Source organism: Rana temporaria, chromosome 5 (assembly GCF_905171775.1).
Source record: "Rana temporaria chromosome 5, aRanTem1.1, whole genome shotgun sequence".
NCBI lineage: Eukaryota > Metazoa > Chordata > Amphibia > Anura > Ranidae > Rana > Rana temporaria.
The window spans coordinates 251,203,100-251,227,635 of NC_053493.1; the positions used below are offsets into that span (position 1 = coordinate 251,203,100).

The 24,536-nt window shown below is 44.7% G+C and overlaps 1 protein-coding gene across 3 annotated transcripts in view; it reads left to right on the top strand.

Moving 5' to 3' along the window:
• Positions 1-11,257: 11,257 nt before the first annotated feature.
• SYCP2L (synaptonemal complex protein 2 like) overlaps positions 11,258-24,536 on the top strand; it is a 230,406-nt gene continuing 217,127 nt past the window's right edge. For 2 of the 3 annotated variants that reach the window (XM_040353718.1, XM_040353719.1), the window contains exon 1: positions 11,259-11,385. The gene's annotated coding sequence lies outside the window, so the exon portion shown is untranslated. Of the gene's footprint in view, positions 11,386-24,536 lie in introns of all 3 variants that reach the window. The other variant, XM_040353720.1, reaches the window with a different exon arrangement.

The following is a 24,536-nucleotide window of genomic DNA, read 5'->3' on the forward strand; positions in this document are numbered from 1 at the left end:
CGGGAACGAGTGGATTTTTCAGCGCTGGAGTTTTTTTTTTTTTTTTTTAATAAAGGACTTTATTCTTTTGTGTCAGTGTGTTTTTTTACAATACTTTTTACTTCCTTCGTGAAATGGTAGAGGTACAGTGTACCCCATTACCATTTCACACAGGGGGGGGGTCAGGATCTGGGGGTCCCCTTTGTTAAAGGGGTCTTCCAGATTCTGATAAACCTCCCGCCCGCATACCCCCACAACCACCGGGCAAGGGTTGTGGGGATGAGACCCTTGTCCCCATCAACATGGGGACATCCTCCCCATGTTGAGGGCATGTGGCCTGGTGCGGTTCAGGAGAGAGGGGGGGCCGCACTCTGTCCCCCCCTCTTTTCTGCGGCCGGCCAGGTCAACGTGCTCGGATAATGGGTCTGGTTATGGATATTTAGGGGGAACCGCACGTCATTTTTGTTTTAAATTGACGGCGGGGTTCCCCTGAATATCCATACCAGACCTGAAGGGTCTGGTTATGGATATTTACCGGGAACCGCACGTCATTTTTGTTTTAAATTGACGGCGGGGTTCCCCTGAATATCCATACCAGACCTGAAGGGTCTGGTTATGGATATTTAGGGGGAACCGCACGTCATTTTTGTTTTAAATTGACAGCGGGGTTCCCCTGAATATCCATGCTCAGTAAAATTAACGTCCGTTAACATAACGGACATTTACGGAGACATTTACTAACGTCCATGTGCCATAGACTTCAATGTTAAAATATAACGGACGTTAATATATCCGTTACTTGCAACGGACAAATAATTTACAAAAAATAGTGCAAGACCCGTCACATATTCCGTTATAACTAACGTCCGTATGTTATAACGGACTATTACGGATCTTTACGGAACATAAAAAAATCCCATAGACTTTAATGATATTTTATAAAGGACGTATAACTTCCGTTTTTTAACATTATCTGACGGATTTTAAAACGGATTATTAAAACGGATTTATTTTGTAGTGTGAAAAGGGCCTTATTGCCTTTCACATAGAGACTTCCGGGATTCCCCTCCCGCGGGAGTAGGCGTTTCTAAGCCTTTGCCCGGCGCCGCAATGCAGTGTGGGACTTCTTTGCAATGTCTTCTGTCGTGCTTCCCAAGATACATTGTGGAACGGCCGTCAAGCAAAATCTCGAGAGATTTCACATAAGGAGTGATACTGCTGCAGCTCTATGCCCGTACTGAGCCGCGTCAGTTTTTTTGTTTGTTTGTGCATACCATCACAACGGGGCGTGAACTATGAATGACGCCGCCCGTTGTTATGGCAACCAGTTAGTTTACGACGCTACTCGCCGTAAACAGTGCGCATGCGCTAGAATGAGCGGTGAATGCTGGGAGATCAGCATTCACCGCTTCCAGGAAGTGATTGTTTGTGGGATTGTGAAGCCCACATGCAAAATGGAAACTCCCTCGGACGGATTTTATAACTTATTTTTTGCAGAGAAAACGGATAGCGGATATATGCAGTGACCAAAGAAGTGAGTGTACCTTACTATTGTTATATCCCAGTGAATGCTGAAAAAAAAAATTGCTTGGCCGCGGAACACCCGCTTTAATCTAGGCTTACCTGTAGGTGCAAGTTGTCAGAGTGGGTTTACAACCACTTTAAGAGGGTGGGGCAGGTGGTACAAAAGGTTGGGGAATGAGCTGATGAAAGTGGTAAAAGATTATTTGGAGGTGTGATAGGCTTCCCTGAAGAGATGAGTTTTCAGGTATAGCCTGAATACAGCAAGAGTAGGAGATAGATGGACAGGTTGAGGTAGAGGGCCAGATTCAGAACGGAGATACGACGGCGTATCTCCGGATACGCCGTCGTATCTCTGAGTGCGGGCCGTCGTATCTATGCGACTGATTCAGAGAATCAGTTACGCATAGATTTCCCTAAGATCCGACCGGCGTAAGTGTCTTACACCGTCGTATCTTAGGCTGCATATTTACGCTGGCCGCTAGGTGGCGCTTCCGTATATTTACGCGAGGAATATGCTAATTAGGTATTTACGCCGATTCAGAAACGTACGTCCGGCCGGCGCATTTTTTTACGTCGTTTACGTTAGGCTTTTTCCGGCGTAAAGTTACCCCTGCTATATGAGGCGTAGCTAATGTTAAGTATGGATGTCGTTCCCGCGTCGAGTTTTGAAAATTTTACGTCGTTTGCGTAAGTCGTTCGCGAATAGGGCTGTACATAAGTTACATTCACGTCTAAAGCATTGATGATTTGCGGCGTAATTTCGAGCATGCGCACTGGGATTTTTTCACGAACGGCCCATGCGCCGTTTGGAAAAAACGTCAAATACGCGGGGTCACAGTTAATATACATAAAACACGCCCACATCATCCCCATTTGAATTAGGCGGGCTTACGCTGGACCAAATACGTTACGCCGCCGTAACTAAGGGCGCAAGTTCTTTCTGAATATGGAACTTGCGCCCTAATTTACGGCGGCATAACGTATCCCTAACGTATTCGTATCTGAGATACCTTACGCCGGCACATAGATACACAATTGTATCTGAATCTAGCCCAGAGAGTTCCAGAGGATGGGAGAGGCTCTGGAGATAAGCATGGGAGGAGGAGACAAGGGAGAATGAGAGTAGGAGGTCTTGAGGTGAAATCTAGGAAGTATGAGATCTAAAGAATGAAGTTTTCCAAACTCCTCTGAGATGACACTTCCAATGCTGCAGGGTCTTCAAGTGAGATTTTCAAGTTTGATGGCACCACCTGTCATACTCGCCGATTGAATTCAATGGGAATTCTCTGCGACTTCACACAAAACGTGGCTGTAGTTCAATGTAAAATGCCCACTAGAAAAGAAAAAAAGAACCTGGCATTCAGGAGACAGTTGTATTACCTCCTGAATGTCTGTAAGGCTGGGCTCACACTAGTGCGCTGCCAGGCAATGCATGCGATTCGCACCACATTGCTGTGCACATCACATGCAATGTCTGTGTGATGCAAATTGCATTACAAATCACATTGCATTCGCACCAAAATGGTGCCGGACCCTTTTTTTTGGTCTGCACTGAAATCGCATTGCAATGGTGTTCACACCCATGTGATCCAATTCCTGTACCATTTCCGTTTACATTGGGTTCTGCAAACTGATTTGGGGGTGTCATTAACTTTACATTGACACCTGCAGGGGTTCGCAAATGTCAGTGTGATTCAGGTGCGATGTGTAAACCCACATTGGAACCGCAGGGTTTTCCGCATCGCACCAGTGTGAAGCGAGCCAAATGCCTAACACACACAATGAGACTATCGGACGAATGATCGTCCGTTTTTTTTTTTGCAGGCAAGTCGCTTATCGAACATGAAGAGTTTACTAAAGTCACGAAAATTCTCATACGACAGAATTTAAAATTCGGAAGTGATGTCATGTGTTTTCGAACGACAACTGTACTGATTAAACAAAAATCATTTGATCTGGCATCGTATGATTTTTTTTTTTTATGTCGGATGAACTGTCATGATCTCCTCTCAAAAGCTCTGTACTAATGATCCGTTTATCGCACAATCACTTCAAAAGCGGTATTTTTCATACAATTTTCATGTGTACAGTACACTGGTGAAGCGTGGATAATCTGCGCTTCCCCCCAAAAAATAACAATGATCAGTGCAATCTATGTTAAAACAAAAAAGAAATGGGTTCAGAATGGGTTAACAAAAAACAATAAATAACTCACCACACATTGAGTGCTATTTAGATATTTCCAACTTAGCAGGAGGAAACAGTGAAAGTTTGAAAGAGAAAAATCTCTAACTGGTGCTGCAAAAATACAAACAGCTATACAAATATGTCAACAGCGGGTAAAAAAATGCGCAACCAAAAGAAAAAAGAAAAAAACAAAACAAAAATAACAAAATATCCTGTGATAACAAGTGATTACAAACAAATGCAACATTCAAAAAATGATACATCTCACAGGTGATCAGTGTAAGTGGTAAATACAAAGATAAGTGTCCACTAATAATGGTGTTGATTGGGTGTAATCACAAAAATGGAAAATTCATCCGACCATGAAATCCAAATACTTCTCAGCAGTTGGTATACAATTAGGCAGATTAGCCGCTTACCAGATCCGGTGGACCTCTGTTACGGAGGTCATACGGGCTCATAGGAATCAGGGTTCACTCAAAGGGATCCTCGTTGCTTAAAGGGGAGTTCCACCCACAATTTCACTTTTTAAATATAAATACCCCTGTAATACACAAGCTCAATGTATTCTAGTAAAGTTAGTCTGTAAACTAAGGTCTGTTTTGTTAGGTTGTTACAGCATTTAGATTTTAATTAGTTTAATCATTAGTTTATAATCTAGAAATAGACCGTGGCCATCTTAAGTGTGGGCATCATGAAGCCAGACTGTATGACTTCCTGGATTTCAGCTTTGCATATCTCGCACATGCTCAGTGCTGCACAAGCAATGTAATAGGTTTCAGTCAGGTTTGCAAGGACTACTGGGAAACATGATGCCTATCCCAGAAACCCTTGCAAATAGCCTTGTGACTTAATAGCCTAGGCTAATAAGGAGGAGGAAGTAATGAAGGACTACAAAATAAAGGTATTTACAAGCAACAAATTAAATAAAAATTGTCCATTCTGAACACTATGAGATTAGGGCATGCAGCACAGACAAACATAAAAAAATGGGTGGAACTCCACTTTAAGCGGTGGTATGAGGCGTATTCGTCTTCCTTCTGGATTCCTTGGGCTGTAATGGATCCTGTTCCAAAACGGTCTTAGACCCCTTTCACACTGAGGAGTTTTTCAGGCGGTACAGCGCTAAAAATAGCGCTGCTATACCGCCTGAAAAACTCCTGCACTGCATACTCAATGTGAAAGCCCGAGGGCTTTCACACTGAGGCGATGCGCTGGCAGGAGAGAAAAAAATCTCCTGCCAGCAGCATCTTTGGAGCGGTGAGAGGAGCGGCGTGTATACCGCTCCTTCCCATTTAAAACAATGGGAAACCGCGGCAATACCGCCCGCAATGCGCCTCTGAAGAGGCGCACTGCGGGCGGTATTAACCTTTTATCGGCCGCTAGCGGGGGTTAATACTGCACTGCTAGCGGCCGAATCCCTCGGCAAATCCGACGGTATAGCGCCGCTATTTTTAGCGGCGCTATACCGCCACCGCGCCTCCCACCCCAGTGTGAAAGGGGCCTTAGGCAGTCTCAGCTCCCAAAAGGATGGAATGGTGTGCAGGTGTGTTTAGAGGGAGAGCAAAAAAAACTTCATAGTGCAGTATGATTTGGGTAATCACAAAAAAACCCTTTATTGAAAAGGAGGTTTACTGACATCAAAGTTTAAAAGCTAATTTTCAGCAGAACAGTCTTTTGTTAAAAACAGAATAAAAAAAGGGAATAAAAAATCCTCCCAGCAGCGGCTTTGCTGGTTAGCTGGGGCGTGGTGACGTCTAGTGGTAGTTGCTCCGCCCGACGCTGCGTTTCTCCTCAACAGGCATCTACAGGGATAGGAGGCAGTACAATGGTAGCAGCAGGAATCTACTTATTTTTTTGACAGGTGTGAATGGCTAGCTGTGGCCATGGAGCACTTAAAGCGGGGGTTCACCCAAAAAAATAATTTTTAACATTACATTTAGCCGAGTTGTCAGAATGACATTAGGCTGTTTTTTTTAATTTCATTGCCGTACATACCGTATTTTCACCGCTGCTTCCTGGTATGTAATGTGCGGGACTGGGCGTTCCTAATTGATTGACATCCTTCCGACTGGCGCATACAGCGTGTCACGAGTTGCCGAAAGAAGCCGAACGTCGGTGCGCAGACGCCGTATAGAGCCGACTCGCAGTCCGGCTTCTTTCGGCAACTCGTGACGCGCTGTATGCGCTGGTCGAAAGGATGTCAATCAATTAGGAACGCCCAGTCCCTCAGATTACATACCCAGAAGCGGCGGTGAAAATACGGTATGTACGGCAATGAAATAAAAAAAAACAGCCGATTGTCATTCTGATAACTCGGCTGAATGTAATGTTAAAAATATTTTTTTGGGTGAACCCCCGCTTTAACCACTTAAGGACCGCCTCCTGCACATATACGTCGGCAGAATGGCACGGCTGGGCACAGGCACGTACATTGGCCCAGATTCAAGAAGCAATTGCGCCCATGTAACCATAAGTTACACGGCGCAATTGCTTACTTGCTCCGGTGTAACGAGTGCTCCTGATTCAGGAACCTCGTTACACCGACTGCAGCCTAAAATCTGCGCGGCATAAGGCACTTATGCCTCGCAGATTTTAGGCTGCATTCTTGTGCTTGCCGCTAGGGGGCGCTCCCATTGTGATCAGCGTGTAGTATGCAAATTGCATACTACCACTGATTCACAAGCTTGCGCGGGCCCCGCGCAAGCCAGGTACGGAGTTTCCGTACGGCAACTTTAGCGCAAGGTTGCCCCTTCTAATAGTAGGGGCAGCCAATGCTAAAGTATAGCCGGCCTTCCTGCGCCGTGAAATTTGAATTTCACGGCGTTTGCGTAAATGATTCGTGAATGGCGCTGGACACCATTCACGTTCACTTTGAAGCAAATGACGTCCTTGCGACGTCATTTGCCGCAATGCACGTCGGGAAAGTTTCCCGACGGAGCATGCGCTGTACGCTTGGCGCGGGAGCGTGCCTAATTTAAATGATTCCCGCCCCCGGCGGGATCATTTAACTTGCGCGCGCTTACGCCGGGCAAATTTGCCGGCGCTCCCTCGCAGTTCACGGGGCTACTGCTCCGTGAATCGAGGGCAGCGCAAAATATTTGCGGGGGCGCAGGGCAAAATTGTTGCCCTGCTCCCCCGCAATATAGCGCAAGCTATGCTGAATTTGGGCCACTGCCTTTAAGAGCCCAGCCGTGGGTCGCACACGCGACCCGGTCCGAAGCTTCGTGACCGCGCCCGCGGACTCGATCGCTGCCGGTGTCCCGCGATCGGTCACAGGAGCTGAAGAACGGGGAGAGGTGTGTGTAAACACACCTTCCCAGTTCTTCACAGTGGCAGTGTCATTGATCGTCTGTTCCCTGATATAGGGAAAGACAATCAATGACGTCACACATCCAGCCCCGCCCCCCTACAGTTAGAAACACATATGAGGTCACACTTAACCCCTACAGCGCCCCCTAGTGGTTAACTCCTAAACTGCAATTGTCATTTTCCCAGAAATCAATGAATTTTTATAGCACTTTTTGCTGTGAAAATGACAATGGTCTCAAAAATGTGTCCGCCATAATGTCACAGTCACGAAAAAAATTGCTGATCGCCGCCATTAGTAGTAAAAAAAAAATATTAATAAAAATGCCATAAAACTATCTCCTATTTTGTAAACGCCATACATTTTGCGCAAACGCTTATTGCGATTTTTTTTTTACCAAAAATAGGTAGAAGAATACGTATCGGCCTAAACTGAGGAAAACAATTTTTTTATATCTTTTTTTGGGGGGATATTTATTATAGCAAAAAAATATAGAATTTTTTTTTCAAAATTGTCAATCTATTTTTATTTATAGCGCAAAAAATAAAAACCGCAGAGGTGCTCAAATACCACCAAAAGAAAGCTCTATTTGTGGGAAAAAAAAGGACGCCAAGTTTGTTTGGGAGCCACGTCGCACGACCGCGCAATTGTCAGTCAAAGCGGCGCAGTGCCAAATCGCAAAAGGGGCAAGGTCCTAAACCTGCATATTGGTGCCGGTCTTAAGTGGTTGAACTTCAATGACAGTTTGTCGACGGCCACACCTATTTGCACAGCCAGCGATTGATTAATAATGGACACACACAAAGTGCAGCTAGTTGCTCACACCTGTCAAAAAACAGCAGTAGTGATGGGCTCGGGTGTCTTCGAATTGAACCCACCAGGAAGCTAGCACTGCCACCCACCAATCATTGACAGGGTGTTCATGTGCAGCTGCTGGTCAGGAAATGTTTCACTGCCTATGATTGGTGGTGTGCAGTGATGGCTTCCTGGCGGGTTAGATCCGAACACGCCCAAACACATCACTTATGCTGGCCATACACTATATGAAAAATATGCCGAAATTCAGTCATTTAGACAGTTTGTTTGTTTTTCGGACAGTTAATGGTCACAAAATTAATAATTGTTGGAATGTTTTTGAGCTGAAAAAACGTCAAGTTTGAAATATTTCTGCCGAACTAACGATAAATTGAAAGGTTAATGTGTTTCCCGTCCAAACTGTCTGCACTAGGTATATGTAAAAAAACAAACCCAATTTTTTTATTTATGTCCTCTGAACGATTTATCAGTCATTACACGATGGCACTATCATTTTCGCTCACGGCCAAATGTTCGTTTTTCGAAAATGGGTTCGGCCGATTTTTCGTATAGTGTATGGCCAGCATAAGCCTAGGTTCACATTGGTATGATTTAGCATTAGGGTTGCTACCTCATCCCTTTAAACCTAAATACATATGAGCCTAGGTTCACATTGGAGCGATTTATCATGCGATTTGGGAGCTCAATGGCAATGGCACTATTCCAATCTTTGCGGCACCGCAGCGATTTGCAAAAGTAGTTCCTGCACTACTTTTGCCAATTTCAGGTGTGACTTCAATAGAAATTAATGCATGAAGCCACACAGATGTCTATCAAGTAGCACCTGAAATCGCACTGACCTTGTTACTTTAAAGTCATGCTACTTCAAGCGAAGTATTGCGATTCCAATGTAGCATCAATGTGAACCAGGGCTGAATTACACAGGTGTTGAGGCTAATTTAATGCAGATTAGGCACCAAGTGAGTTTAATTACCACCCTAATCAGCCACAAAACTAATACAGGCATACCCCACTTTTAAAGCGGTGGTTCACCCTCAGTAACAACATTTTAGCATTAAATTCAGCATAGTAGCGTGAGCTACAGTATGCCTTTATTTTATTTTTTTGCCCCGTACTCACTGTGTAATCCTATAGAGAAGATTCCGACTCCCCGCGGTGAATGGGCATTCCTATCCAGAGGCAAGATGATTGACAGCCGGCTATGGCACGTCACGCTCCCCGAAGATAGCCGGAGTAGGTCTCGGCTCTTCCCGGCGCTATACGGCGCCTGCGCACAGACATCGGAGCTGACTGCGCAGGCGCCGTGAAGAGCAAACACCTATTTCGGCTATTTCCGTGTAGCGTGACGCGCCATATCCGGCCGTCAATCACGAGCCCTCTGAATAGGAACGCCCATTCCCCAGAAACTTTAAAACGCGATTACAGAGTGAGTACGGCGCCAAAAAAAAAATATAAAGGCATACTGTAGCTCACGCTACTATGCTGAATAAGATGCTAGAAAAAAAAATGTTTTAGGGAGAACACCCACTTTAAGTTATGGGGTTTATTTACTAAAGCTGAAAAGCGCAAAATCAGGCTCACTTCTGCATAAAAAGCAATGAACTTCCAGGTTTTATTTATTACCAAAGCTTAATTGAACAAGCTGGGGTTAGAAGCTCATTGGTTTCTATGGAGAAGTGAGCCTGGTTTTGCGCTTTCTAGCTTTAGTAAATAAACCTCATTGTGTACTTAAAAGTGGGGTATGCCTGTATGTGTTGGGTTTTAAAGGTATGAGGGGGCAACTCTAATTGGCATGCGATTTGACAAATCGGTGGCTATTGGTGACAATGGCACCATCCAAATCAGGGCAGCGCTGCGCCGATTCCCAAAAGTAGTTCCTGTACTATTTTTGGCGACTTCTTTGGCGATTAGTTTAGACATTTATGCATAAACCTGCACAGATGTCTGTCAAATTGCCCCTGAAGTCGGACTGCATTGCCGGGTTGAAATCGTGCGAGTTCAGCTGAACCTCGGCTAAACAGCAGCAGAAATCAGTGGATTCCTTTCGCTGCTGTTTGCACTGTGACAAAATGTCCACGCAAATGTAGCTTTAGGCCAGGTTCACACCTATGCGAATTGAGTGCGGCTTAAACCGCATCCAATTCGCAGAACATTTCAAAATACATTGTTTATAATGAGGCTGGTTCACATATGTGCGATGCATGCGCACTGCGCATTGCCGCCAAACCGTGTGCGTTTTTTAGGACTTGCGGTGCGGCTCAGGTGCGAATTCAGTCCCATTATCTTCTATGGGTACGCAGCTGAATTCGCAGATGTGTTAATTTCTCTTTAGTATTTGTCTCATTCAGCTCAATACACTTCCCCCCTCCCCCTCCCCTCTCCCAGGTCTCCAAATTGCAGCTAAAACGCAATGGATCTGCTGAACACTTCTCTTATCTCTCTGCAGAGAAGAAAGCTGAAATTGCACCGCACCAGTGTGAGCCCAGCCTAAGGGTAAGGATGAGCTCCGGCGTGTTTGCACAGTCCACGTGCAGAGCACGCCAGGAAGTCGGCACCGCGCTGCGCTAATCACGGGCAGGGAGACAGTGTCCCCATGTGTGGCTGCAGAGATCGGGAAATGTCTCACTGCCTGTGATTAGCGCAGCGCGATGCCGACTTCCTGGCGGGCTCTGCACGTGGACTGTGCGAACACACTGGAGCTAATCCTTACTTAAAGGGGTTGTATACCCGCAATTTTTTTTATACGTGTAAGGCAAAAGCCATAATGAGCTAGTATGCACCGCATACTAGCTCATTATGAAATACTTACCTTAAAACGAGGTGTAGAGAACTTACCTGGTCCACGCCGAGCGAGATGTCATCTTGCCTCGGCGTGTCTTCCGGGTATTGCTGCTCCAGAGCTGTGATTGGCTGGAGCGGCGATGTCGTCACTCCCGCGCATGCGTGCGGGAGATTTCATTCCTGCCGGCCCTTTAGCCGAGGATCCCCACTGCGCATGCGCCGCTACAATCAGCGGCGCATTGCGAGGGGAATATCTCCTAAACCGTACAGGTTTAGGAGATATTGTTTATACCTACAGGTGAGCCTTATTATAGGCTTACCTGTAGGTAAAAGTGGTAGTAAAGACTTTACTACCACTTTAAGGGCCAGTTCACAGCACAAAAACGCGTTTCTGCATGCACGTTTTTGCTGCATCTTTAAGGCGCCCCCAACCCCGTTTTTTTTATTTTATTTTAGGGCAATCTGAATAATACAATAAAAGGGCTATCATTCCAGTAGGCTAGGAGGTTTTACTAGTGCAGAGTGTACATAACATCTGACGATGGGGCTTATTATGACTGCCACAGCCTCAAACCCTACCTTGTACTGTAGGTAAGTAGTGTAGGGAGACTTTCTGCAATTAAGCAGATGAAGAGTTAAAAAAAAAGCAGCAGCCAGGTCCTGCACTACCTACCTCCTCCTTGGTGATGTCACACCAGGAAGTTGCCTGCTGTATCTTCCAGGGGGTGTGGAGAGCAGGTGCTGGTGATCTACAGGCAATCAGATACTTTCCCTAAAGCTCCTGGCATGTGAGTACAACCCTCTACTAATGTTCTGTTTATAATTTGCAGCATTAATAGAAATATTGGCAAACATTGCTTGCCACTCTGGTACATTAACAACGACCTTTAGGCTATTTATTTAGAATAGTGAGATGATTAAGGTCAGTTTGAGCTCTGCTTTGTGTGTTCCATAGAAATAAGTGTGAGCGCATCTAAAGGGTACATGTACATTAGCTGAAAGTGTAACGCATGCTGCTCTTTATTAGGGGCCTGTTCACACGGGTGCATTGGCTTTAACACACTTTGATTGCATTAAGCAGATCATTCATGTAGAATAGGACATAACTCCTAAAACGGCTTGTTTTATTTGAACACATGGATCGTTCACATCTGGGTGCTGTAGTGCATTACATTCATTGTTGTGCAGTAAAATGTGTGTTTTGCAGTGTGCTACAGCAACACATGTGTGTTAACTGTCCCTAACGCCTGGTACACACAATGAGATTATCGGACAAACGATCGTCCCAAGTTTTTTTATTTATTTTTTGCATGCTACTCAGATTTCATAAATTCTCGTATGACAGAAGAAAAATTTGGAAGAGATGTATTGTATTTTCTGATGAAAACTGTACCTATTGAATGAAAATGGTACATTCTGGTATCATACAAGAAATATTTTAGTGCTTGTTCCATCAGATAATTTTGCATTTCTCGAAAGCTGAGATGTGTTACGAACGATCAGATTATCATACGATGGCTTTGAAATCGCGTTTTTTTTCATCCGATATTCTGATCGTGCGTACGGGCCATAAGGCAGTGGTCATCAACTCCAGTCCTCAGAGCCCACTTACAGGCCAGGTTTGCCAGATAACTGAAATGCATCTCAGGTGATATCATTTGCTGCTCAGTGATTGCAGTATTCTAGTCTGCATCTCCCCAAGGTAATACATAAAACCTGGCCTGTTGGGCCCTGAGGACAGGGTTGATGAGTTGACCACTGCCATAAGGGATATGCAGTCATTTGGCGTGTGTACTTTTTTTTTTTTTTTTTTTTTTTTTCTGGAGTAGACTTGCACACATGTATTATTTTGTTTAGGTGTTGGTGTAAGAACAGATCAACATTGTTTCTTTGTAATAGCAACATATAACCTGTGAGCAGCAAGGAATATAAGATGTTTAGTTTGCTTGGGTTTCTGCTCTAATGAACAACTCTGCAACACATGCCATGTTTATGCTGGTGAATTTAAAATATTTTCTTTATGATAAATTTGGCCAAACTTTTTTTTTTCCCATCCCCCCCACATCATCCCTCTGCCACTTATCCCATCCCATGCATTTCAGGTCTTTGTTAAAACAATCTACTGAGCACCCCAGAATACCGTTGCGGGCGGTATAACCGCGCTTTCTCATTAATTTCAATGGGAAGGCGCGGCTAGCAGGACTTTTGGAGCGCTCCTGCTAGCGCACCGCTTCAGTGTGAAAGCCTTCGGGCTTTCACATTGAACACTACAAGGCAGGTTTTTTCATGCGGTATAGCAGCGCTATTTTAGCGCTGTACCGCATGAAAAATGTGTGAAAGGGGCCTTACGGTAAAGAAGACTTTCTGTTTTCTCTTGATGTGATTGTAGCCGTATTCTGCCCAAAAATTGGTGAATTAGTACTGCTTGGACCTTTTGAAGAAGGGGAGACACCCCGAAAGCTTGTCCTGAAAAATTGTATGTTCGTGCAAATAAAAAAAAGTACTCAATTTTCTCTGTTTTTCCTCTAGATGTAAAGAATGCCCCTTTGTTCTCCATAATGAACTGAAAGTGAATAACTTGTAGCCCTCTTTTGGGATGGTTATGAGAAGTACACTCCCCAAATAGGATATCCTGGGTGGGCATCCTAGGGGGGGCTGCGCTGATAAACAATCAGAACAGACCCCCCTCCCCTGTAAGGAGAGCAGCCGATCGCCTCTCCTCTACTCGCGTAGATGAACGATTTTTCCTGTTTACATTGTGATTGGACACAGCTGATCACATTGTGATTGGACACAGCTGATCACGTCTTTATCGAGATCGGTATAGCGGTGTGTCATACTGACACGCCGCACCACCGATTGCTGCATTACGAGCCCCCTCGGGTGCGCGGCAGCTGCTGTTAAACTGCTGGACGTCATATGACGCCCAGTCAGGATAACTGAACCTCCGCCCGGCCTTCATTCAGCTATAGGCCAGGCAGGAAGTGGTTAAAAAAAAATAGGCGTGGGGTTTTTCATAAAATCCATACCAGACCTGAAAGACCTGGTTGGGATTGGGGGGACCCCCATGGCGTTTGTTTAACCTTTTCCTATTGCAATCGTATTGTTTTGCTGGCAATTTTAAATTGTCATTTTGATTTCCTTTATAAATGTCAGTTTTGCTACAATAGGTTGTATCCATGGTACAGATGCGCCACTTTACTGGCAGACTAAGAGCCGGCCACCAGTTTGAAGCATGTTATACAGCACAGTAGGGCCGAAACAACTAATCGATTAATCGACAACTAATCGATTATGAAAATTGTAATCGATTAATTTCATAATCGATTAATCGACCAGTAACATAATGGGGTTAAAACAACAAAAATTAGCCCTTTATATTACAAAAAAGCAAATCGCTACTGTAAATATTACTTTCACTGTCCCACAGTAAAAAAAAATGAACCCCTTACAGTAGCGATTATTTGCTCTTTTTGTACTTATTTTTGTTTTTTTAACCCCATTATGTTACTAAACATCTCAGGCCTGGGTCACGCCCCTGTTTTTTTGGTGCTTTTTGCAGCAACACACTACATCCATGATTTTTTTCAGCTGCTGCATATTTGGAAAGGCCAAGGACTTTTTAATGCAAAACGGTGCTATTTTGTTTTTTTTGGTTCAATATATTTCAATGGAGAAGCTGCAGAAAAGCATGTAATGTGTTTTTGCGGCAATTTTTGTTTTGTAACCTGCCCAACAAGAAATTGGCCCGAAAAAATAAAACATTAAATATTTTTTTTTTTAAGGCTATTATCCGATTAATCGATTAATCGAAACAATAATCGGCCAACTAATCGATTATGAAAATAATCGTTAGTTGCAGCCCTACAGCACAGTGCTTGTGCTGTTTAATTTGGCCCCCTGTAACACCTGAAATACCTGGCTGCTCCTGCCTGGCTATACCCTTCCCCCTGTACACTGACTCCGATATATCGGGGCTGCTGACCCCTGACACCATAGTCAGAGTACGTTCCTCCGTCTTACACTGCCCGGCTCTCTTGTTTGTGCCTCCTCTGTACTCATCCCCCCTTGTCTCCCTGTCTGCTCTTACCCATGCCCAACCATATCGCCCCCACCCCCCCTGCTGCTCTCATATCTGCAGCTAAATCTTCCCATCCTCTCTGTACTGTAATAAGTGTGCCTGTGTAATGTAAACAATCTGCCGATCTGTACCTAAAATGACCGCGGCTCCCAACGCTCAGCTGACTGTTGACTCTCGTTCCTCTCTTCCCCTCCTCCTTGTCAGTGGGAGGGCCGGGCCCCCGCCCACTGGAACTATGAGCCGAGAGAAAACCGATAAACGCTTATTGCGATTTTTTTTTTTTTTTTTTTTTTTTTTTTTTTACCAAAAATAGGTAGAAGAATACATATCGGCCTAAACTGAGGAAAACATTTTTTTTTATATATCTTTTTGGGGATATTTATTATAGCAAAAAGTAAAAAATATAGCATTTTTTTCAAAATTGTCGCTCTTTTTGTTTATAGCGCAAAAAAAAAAAAAACGCAGAGGTGATCAAATACCACCAAAAGAAAGCTCTATTTGTGGGAAAAAAAGGACGCCAATTTAGTTTGGGAGCCACGTCGCACGACCGTGCAATTGTCAGTTAAAGCGACGCAGTGCCGAATCGCAAAAAGGGCAAGGTCCTTTAGCTGCATTTTGGTCCGGGTCTTAAGTGGTTAAACTTCAATAAGGTTTGCCGTTCGGGTCAGAACTTTTTCTCTGTTTGGGACTTTTGGTACAACCCGGAACAGGGCGGTGTTCGGCACATCTCTAACCACAAGTGTGATTCCCCTTTACACATGTGCAAATTAACAACATTGTAATTGTATTTTGGGGGGGGGGGGGGGGGGGACTGTTCACACCTATTTAAAAAAAAAAAAATCCCCCAGTGCACCAATGTACATAAGCCCTGGTTCACATTGATGTGATTTGACATGTCAAATCGCATGCCAAATTGGCTATTGCCCGCAATGGCACCATCCGAATCGATGAAACGCTGACTTTGCGGCTCTGCACCGATTCCCAAAAGTTGGCGACTTCAAAAGACATCTGTGCGGGAAACCAACAATTTTATTCCCATAGCAGTGTGAACCCAGGCTGAAATTCAAAAGTAGCATGTGAAAAAAATGTGAAAATGCAGATCCAAAGATGTTGAACCTAGAGCTGCTTGGATTATTAACCTGCATATTTCTTTCTGGTGGGCAGGGGGGAAGGAAGGAAGTGGGCCATCACCACCATCCGAAAACAACTGCCCATACATGGTAAAATCCTATCATAAGATTTTTCCTCTTTGCAATTTTTTAAATTATTATTATTATTTAAAAATAGGGGGATTATAAAATTATAGATGACAGTTAAACTGAACTCAAGTCTGACATAAAAGACACACATTAATGTAGCCCTGTATTTATTATTACACACTTAAATGCCACTTTTGTGGAAAAAATATAGCGAATAAATGTTTTAAATAAACAACTGTTGCACAAGCCAGGTTGTAATTTTAATGTTAATAAAAATTAGCTTTTCTTTTCAAACTGCAGCTGTAATTTTATTAAAATGTACTACAATTTGGCTACTTGGATGCTTTCTGTACACAGATGAGACATTGTTGAACAAAAAAAAAATGACTTGTGTATGGCCAGCTTAACCACTTAAGACCCGGACCAAAATGCAGGTAAAGGACCAGGCCCCTTTTTGCGATTCGGCACTGCGTTGCTTTAACTGACAATTGCGCGGTCGTGCGACGTGGCTCCCAAACAAAATTGGCGTCCTTTTTTTCCCCACAAATAGAGCTTTCTTTTGGTGGCATTTGATCACCTCTGCAGTTTTTATTTTTTGCGCTATAAACAAAAATTGAGCGACAATTTTGAAAAAAATTCAATATTTTTTACTTGTTGCTATAATAAATATCCCCCAAAAATTTATAAAAAAAAATTTTTTTCCTCAGTTTAGGCCGATACGTATTCTTCTTCTACCTATTTTTGGTAAAAAAAAAATTGCAATAAGTGTTTATCGATTGGTTTGGGCAAAATGTATAGCGTTTACAAAATAGGGGATAGTTATATTGCATTTTTATAAAGATTTTTTTTTTACTACTAATGGCGGCGATTAGCGTTTATTTTTTATTTATTTTTTCATGACTGCGACATTATGGCGGACACTTCGGACAGTTTTGACACATTTTTGGGACCATTGTCATTTTCACAGCAAAAAATGCATTAAAAATGCATTGATTACTGTGAAAATGACAATTGCAGTTTGGGAGTTAACCACAAGGGGGCGCTGAAGGGGTTAAGTATGACCTCATCTGTGTTTCTAACTGTAGGGGGGTGTGGCTGTAGGTCTGACATCATTGATTGTGTGCCCATATATTAGGGAACACACGATCGATGACGGTGCCACAGTGAAGAACGGAGAAGCCGTGTTTACACACAGCTCTCCCCGTTCTTCAGCTTCGGGGACCGATCATGGGACTCCAGCGGCGATAGAGTCCCACGGAGCTTCGGACCGGGTCGCGGGCGCTCGTCCGCGACCCACGGCTAGGCATTTAACAATCACGTACAGGTACGTGATTGTGCCCAGCCGTGCCATTCTGCCATTCTGCCGACGTATATCGGCGTTAGGCGATCCTTAAAGTGGAGGTTCACCTGGAAATGAAAATTTTTAACATTAGATTGATGCTCATTTTGTCAAGGGGAATCGGATAGTATTTTTTAAAATCGAAGCCGTACTTACCGTTTTAGAGATACATCTTCGCTGCCGCTTCCGGGTATGGGCTGCGGGACTGGGCGTTCCTATTTGATTGACAGTCTTCCAACAGGCTTCCGATGGTCGCATCTATCGCGTCACGATTTTCCGAAAGTAGCCGAACGTCGGTGCGCAGGCGCCGTATAGAGCCGCGCCGACGTTCGGCTTCTTTCGGCTACTCGTGACGCCCACTAACACACAGCTCCTTTTTATATCTGCAAATTAGAGAGCGTCCTGACCCTCCTGCTCGCCCCCTCCTCCCTCAAGAGGCTTTCTCCACACCAGGGAAAAAGCCTTGCATTACTGTGTGGAGTAAACACACCTTCCCCGTTGTTCTGTGTGGCAATGTCACTGATCGTCTGTTCTGTTATAGGGAATGATGATCAGTGACATCACACCTACAGCCACGCCCCCCCTACAGTAAGAATCACTCCCTTAAGGCACACTTAACCCCTTAGCGGTTAACCCCTTCACTGCCATTGTCATTTTCACAGTAATCTGTGCATTTTTATAGGACTTTTCGCTGTGAAAATGGTCCCAAAAATGTGTCAGATGTGTCCGCCATAATGTCGCAGTCACAAAAAAAATCGCTGATTGCCGCCATTAGTAGTAAAAACAAAGAATTAATAAAAATGTAATGAAACTATCCCCTATTTTGTAAACACTATACATTTTGCGCAAACCAATCGATAAACGATTATTGCAATTTTTTTTTTTTGTACCAAAAATAGGTAGAAGAGTACGTATCGGCCTAAACTGAGGGAAAATACATTTTTTTTATATCTTTTTTTGGGGATATTTATTATAGCAAAATGTAAAAAATATTGAATTTTTTAAAAATAAAAACCGCAGAGGTGATCAAATACCACCAAAAGAAAGCTCTATTTGTGGGAAAAAGAGGACGCCAATTTTGTTAAGTGGTTAATGCGGGGTTTCACTCACATTTTTCAAAGTATGTACTTTCATCTCTCGTTCTATATGTCTCTATAGCGTCACTTACTATATTTCAACGTTCCGCCGAGTTATTCCAAACGCACACTTTATATTCTTGTGTGCAGATCGCTCCCATTTTGCTTGTGGGCATTGTGAAGCCCACAAGCAATTGGTTCTGGGAATACTGGGGATGACGCGTCTGTAAGAGCCACCGTCCCGGTCCCATTCTCGCGCATGCGCAAGACTGCTGCAGCGCCACTCCGGCAACTAGTTGGGTTGCCATCACAACGAGCGGCGGAAGTGCACGCCGTTGTGATGGCAACCCATCATCAACAACAAGCCGGGAGATTGAAAAAGCAGTTGTCTCTCTTATGAAAAAAGGAATACCATTTTTTTATTTAGGGCTATGCCAGTTTTGAAAATGGCGCCGAACTATTGAGGGAATCGCGTCACTTCCGGTATAGTAGTAATGCGATTCTTGCACAGGGGAGGCGCACGGCATCATGTGTCATCATTTCCCAGGAGCATTAGCGATGTGAGGAGCCGAGGGAGCTAACATCAGGATCCTTGGTGAATAGGAAGGCAGATTTCGTGGGACCGCATAGCAACAGGCATTTCAAGGTGAGTTAAAACATTATTTTTTTTCTTTTTTAGGTATAAGCTACACTATAAAGCCAAATTATTTTTTTGATGGAAACTCCACCTTAAGCTCTGGAGCAACTGCACTTAGAGTGCACAGTTTATGTGCCTTTAGTAAATAAACCCCTATGTATGCTTTGCAATAAAAATACAATTTTTGGTAATATGCTCCCTAGGGATTAATCATCACTCAGTACTCTGAAAGTGCAGCAGCTGATTAAAATGAATTGGTCACTATTAAGAATCAGTATCCAAAGACAGAGTGGAGCTTTTTTTTTCAGAACAAAAACGTATAGGAATCTGCAACAAAGTCTGTTAAAATCTCTGCCATGTGCATAGATCTCCCAGAGATCCCCCCCTTTTTTTTTTTTTATTCTCTCAACAAGAATGGAGTTACTCATTAAATTATTAAACGGAGGAAGAAATAAGGCCTGTATTTGTAGCTGTCCTCCTAATGAAAATGGTAGGTGCTTGGCTGTGTATGACTTCAGTAGTTGTAGATTCCAGGCCAAGAATAAGCATGCAGTAGAGCTCCACGATTCTGGCTCAAATGAGAATCGCCATTTTTTTTGCTCAGAATAAAGATCACGATTCTTGCGGTGTAACATCATCTTTCACATTATACAATAAAAATTGGGCTAAGTTTACTGTTTAGTTTTTTTATTCATTAAAGTGTATTTTTTTTTCCAAAAAATTGTGTTTGAAAGATTGCTGTGCAAATACAGTGCGACGTAAAATATTGCAACAACTGCCATTTTATTCTCTAGGGTCTCTGTTAAAATATCAAACATTAAAAAAAAAATAGTGTAAAAAAAAAGCTTTAGACTTTTGGGGCCAGATTCACGTAGAATCGCGGCGGCGTAACGTATCCTAGATACGTTACACCGCCGCAATTTTTCATCGCAAGTGCCTGATTCACCAAGCACTTGCGATGAAAACTACGCCGGCGGCCTCTGGCGCAAGGCGGGCCAATTTAAATGGGCGTGTACCATTTAAATTAGGCGCGCTCCCGCGCCGGACCTACTGCGCATGCTCCGTTTCTTAACTCCCGCCGTGACGTAATTTTTTTGAACGGCGACGCGCGTAGCGTACTTCCGTATTCCCGGACGGCTTACGCAAACGACGTTAAATTTTTAATTTCGACGCGGGAACGACGGCCATACTTTAGACAGCAATACACTTGCTGACTAAAGTTAGGGCACCAAAAAAAACGACTAACTTTGCGATATTAAACTAGACTAGCGGCGACGTATCGAACGCGAAAATCCGTCATGGATCCGCCGTAACTCCTAATTTGCATACCCGACTCTGGTTTACGACGCAAACTCCCCCCAGCGGCGGCCGCGGTACTGCATCCTAAGATCCGACAGTGTAAAACAATTACACCTGTCGGATCTTAGGGATATCTTCATTATTCTATGAATCAGTCGCATAGATAGAAACAGAGATATGACGGCATATCAGGAGAAACGCCGTCGTATCTCATTTGTGAATCTGGCCCTAAGTGGTTAAACGGACCTCATTTACAGACAGAAGTTCATCCCTTTGATCTAAAAGAACTAAATGTTACAATGTTTCTCTTTATCTCCGCCTAAGCGATGTTGTGATAAACTTGCCAGCTTTTTGGGACAGCAGTAAGCAGGAAATGGCTATGCATGAATCAAGGAAATGCTGTTTTAAGATCGTGAGTAGGGATGAGCTCCGCGTTCGATTCGAACGTATGTTCGACTCGAACATCGGTCGTTCGATCGTTCGTCGAAACTCGAACAAAACGGGTCGTTCGCGCCAAATTCGAGTGACGCAAAACGTCCCATAATTCACTGGGGCGTTGAGCGCTGATGATTGGCCAAGCATGCTGTATGTCCCGCATGCTTGGCCAATCACAGCGCTCAAAAAACGAAGAGCCATAATTGGCCAAAGCCAGGGTGGCTTTGGCCAATTATGGCTCAGGGGGATTAGTACACGCCCCCCACTATAAAAGGCAGCCTGCACGGCTGCCTAGTGTAGTGTGTTGGCGGTTCTAGAGAAGATCAGTCAGTCAGACAGAGAGAGATAGAGAGATAGAGACACAGTGTCTTAACCAGATAGATAGATAGATAGATAGATAGATAGATAGATAGAGTAGGAAGTGTAGTCAGTATAGTTAAAAGTACAGTTTGTAGAGAATATATTCACATCCTTAGGCGTTGTCAATATATTTATAAACTGTACAGCTCAGCTAGTTTATCTATCAGGCAGGAGATTGTTCTACATGCAGCGCTCTAACGTGTTGTATTGCCTGCATTAGGGATTTACTTTAAATATAATTATTCTGTGTTATTTAACGTGTGCTAGTTAATTGCACACACAGACGCATTACCTGTTACTGCACGTGTGCAATTTATTTGCACAGAAGCGCAGTCGCTGTTAATGCAACTGGGCTATTGAATTGCACAGAAACGCAGTCGCTATTACTGCGTGCGTGCTGTTTAATAGCAACTAAAGGCAGTTGGTGTCACTGCGTGCGTGCTGTTAAATCGCATTTGACCGCAGTCGCTATTACTGCGTGCGTGCTGTTTAATAGCAACTAAAGGCAGTTGGTGTCACTGCGTGCGTGCTGTTAAATCGCATTTGACCGCAGTCGCTATTACTGCGTGCGTGCTGTTTAATAGCAACTAAAGGCAGTTGGTGTCACTGCGTGCGTGCTGTTAAATCGCATTTGACCGCAGTCGCTATTACTGCGTGTGTGCTGTTTAATAGCAACTAAAGGCAGTTGGTGTCACTGCGTGCGTGCTGTTAAATCGCATTTGACCGCAGTCGCTATTACTGCGTGCGTGCTGTTTAATAGCAACTAAAGGCAGTTGGTGTCACTGCGTGCGTGGTGTTAAATCGCATTTGACCGCAGTCGCTATTACTGCGTGCGTGCTGTTTAATAGCAACTAAAGGCAGTTGGTGTCACTGCGTGCGTGCTGTTAAATCGCATTTGACCGCAGTCGCTATTACTGCGTGCGTGCTGTTTAATAGCAACTAAAGGCAGTTGGTGTCACTGCGTGCGTGCTGTTAAATCGCATTTGACCGCAGTCGCTATTACTGCGTGCGTGCTGTTTAATAGCAACTAAAGGCAGTTGGTGTCACTGCGTGCGTGGTGTTAAATCGCATTTGACCGCAGTCGCTATTACTGCGTGCGTGCTGTTTAATAGCAACTAAAGGCAGTTGGTGTCACTGCGTGCGTGGTGTTAAATCGCATTTGACCGCAGTCGCTATTACTGCGTGCGTGCTGTTTAATAGCAACTAAAGGCAGTTGGTGTCACTGCGGCTATTTTGTTACTTTACACTTGAGCCAAGTCGCTCTTACTGTGTGGTTGCTGTTTAATACCATCTGAAAGCAGTTGGTGTGACAGCGACTATTTTGTTACTTTACACTTGAACCAAGTCGCTCTTACTGTGTGATTGCTGTTTAATACCATCTGAACGCAGTCGGTGTGACAGCGACTATTTTGTTACTTTACACTTGAGCCAAGTCGCTCTTACTGTGTGGTTGCTGTTTAATACCATCTGAACGCAGTTGGTGTGACAGCGACTATTTTGTTACTTTACACTTGAGCCAAGTCGCTCTTACTGTGTGGTTGCTGTTTAATACCATCTGAACGCAGTTGGTGTGACAGCGACTATTTTGTTACTTTACACTTGAACCAAGTCGCTCTTACTGTGTGATTGCTGTTTAATACCATCTGAACGCAGTCGGTGTGACAGCGACTATTTTGTTACATAACACCTGAACGCATAACTATGGCTGGAAGGACAAAGAGAGGCAGAGAGTCACGAGGGCAAGCAGGCTCTGCATCTAGAGGTAACGCTGGTGATGGATGTGGTGCATCCTCTTCAGCACGTGGCCGTGGCCGCTCGTCCTTCTTTTCGGGAGCTGGCCGTGTTGAGCCTCAACATGCTGAGAAATTAGTTGAGTGGATGACCAAGCCGTCCTCATCCTCCTCATCCTCTCTCACACAGACTGATTATAGTTTGTCTGGCAAAGCAGCTGCCAAGGCGTCCTCTACCCTCTGCACAATGGGATCACACAATCCTTCCCTAGTCCCACCGTGTCCTCCTGAGGAGTCCCCCGAACTGTTTCAACACAGTGTTGGGTACATGCTAGCTGAAGATGCACAGCGTTTTGAAGACTCCGATGACGGAACACTGATAGAGGAAGGCATTGATGTGAGCCCAGGGAGAGGGGGTGGCCGAGAGGGACAACAATCTGGGAGTGATGTTCCCCCAGCTGGAGCATACTGCCAGGTTGTCGCCAGTGATGATGAGGAGGGAGGGGATGATGAGGTCATTGACTCTACCTGGGTGCCTGGTAGGAGAGAGGAGGAGGAGGAAGAGGACGAGGCACAGGCACATCTTCAAAGAGGCAGGAAGCCCTCCAGGGGTCAGCTTAAGGGCAGTACACCAACTGCATTACGTGGCGCTGCTGTGTCTCAACGGTACAGCAAAAGTTCTTTGGTGTGGGCCTTTTTTGAAACCTGTCCATCAGATGCTACCTTTGCTGTTTGCAACATATGTCTCAAGCGTATCTCGCGTGGCCAAAACATCACCCGCTTGGGCACCACATGCTTGTCCAGACATATGTCGACCTGCCATGCAGCTCGTTGGCAGGCATACCAGAAAGACCCACACCAAAGACCAAAGCGGTCCTCCCCTTGCCCTTCTGTGACCTCAAACCCCACTAGACCCCTAGTCCTCTCTGCAGCCTGCACCGAAAGTGTAGAAATAGGTGTGTCACAACGTAGTAGTGGTAGTACATCCGGCCAATCTACTGATATTACCAGACAAATTTCCCTGCCCCAGCTGCTGCAGCGCCGAAAGAAGTACGCTCCCAGCCATCCACATGCCCAGCGGTTGAATGCTAGCTTAGCAAAATTGCTAGCACTTCAACTGCTACCTTTTCAGTTGGTAGATTCTGCCCCCTTCCGTGAGTTTGTGGAATGTGCAGTACCTCAGTGGCAAGTACCCAAACGCCACTTTTTTTCACGGAAGGCGATTCCGGCTCTCTACCGGCATGTGGAAGGCAATGTCCATACCTCGCTGGACAGGGCGGTCAGTGGTAAGGTGCATCTTACCGCTGACTCATGGTCCAGCAGGCATGGACAGGGACGTTACCTGTCTTTTACGGCCCATTGGGTGACTCTGCTGGCAGCTGGGAAGGGCGCAGGTCAAGGCACAGTAGTTTTGGAGGTTGTTCCACCACCACGCCTCCAAAACACTACAACTGCTTGTGACACACCTCTCTCCTCCACCCCCTCCTCTTCTTCTTCCTCTGTGGCCTCTTCCTGTGGTGATGTTGGCTCAGAACCAGCCGTGCTCCGTAGGCGTACGACGGGCTACGCAGGAATGCAGGCCAAGAGATGCCATGCGGTCCTAGAGCTGGTGTGCTTGGGAGACAGGAGCCACACTGGGGAAGAGGTTCTTTCAGCTCTGCAGGGGCAGGCTCAGAGGTGGTTGACGCCACGCCAGCTGAAGCCTGGAATGGTGGTCAGCGATAATGGCACCAACCTCCTCTCTGCCCTGCGACGTGGAAAACTCACCCATGTGCCCTGTTTT